Source organism: Penaeus japonicus, unplaced genomic scaffold (assembly GCF_977035675.1).
Source record: "Penaeus japonicus unplaced genomic scaffold, GWHDUDI00000001_assembly GWHDUDI00000010, whole genome shotgun sequence".
Lineage (NCBI taxonomy): Eukaryota > Metazoa > Arthropoda > Malacostraca > Decapoda > Penaeidae > Penaeus > Penaeus japonicus.
In genome coordinates, this window is record NW_028234412.1 from 28462419 (window position 1) to 28463411 (window position 993).

A 993-nucleotide genomic window follows, 5' to 3' on the forward strand; every position below is an offset into this window, starting at 1 on the left:
ATGATCCTGTTATGTAGTGATGATGCAAGTTCAAAGCTAGGGAATCCGAATCACCTGATATTTGATTGGATACATATATTAGCCCTTCTAAGCAATGTATATCTGCCAGCTTTTATATATAGAATGGTCGTTGTTCTTAGCATCTGCAATCATTTTGACTATCTACTTTTCAACAGAGGTTGAAAGGTGTTAGTACTTACAGAACCCCAAACAATATTGCAGTACTGCAAATACGGATAGACTAAAGTGTAACAAAGAGTACGCTTACTCTCTTTATTTAAATCATATTTAACTTTACCGATGACACCAATGGATTTGCTCAATTTCTTGCATATGTAATGAAAGTTTTTCATAAACAATTACATTGATTTTTTTTCGTGTAAGCTTGATGATCACAGTAAAATTGTAATGTTCGCTGAGACTTTTTTTGCATGAAAATATTATGTAATGCGTTTTAGTAAGATTCAAAGATTGTTTATTGTAATACTGCCAATCTCCAACTTTTGTTATTTCAGTGTTTAAAGTAGTATTCAAATTTACTATATCTTTGTCAGAACAAAAAACGTTGCTGCCATCAGTAAAAAAGGATAAATTTCAAAATGTTGGATATATCAGGTAAAGCATTTAAATAAAGTAAAAACAGAAAGGTGCCTAAAGTGAGTGATACTTTGGAAAAAGGAAACTGAGTTAACCATAAGTAAGTAATCAGACAACCAAGTCAGTGTTGTAATTCAAGAAGTAGTCTATCATATAAAATGACCTTTTAAGGTCTATAAAGATATCAGCCATATAACCTATGCCTTTTGCTTTAATGACCTTCAATAGTTTCTGAGAAAGTCCTTAGTATGAAAAATGGACGATATTTAGGCCTTTCATATTTTTCTCCACCTTTATAGATTAGAATAAAGCTGATCAAGAAAACTAACACAATCTTGTGTTCATCATAATATTATAATTTTAGGTTGATTGTTTCACTGCGTCAAGCAATACTTT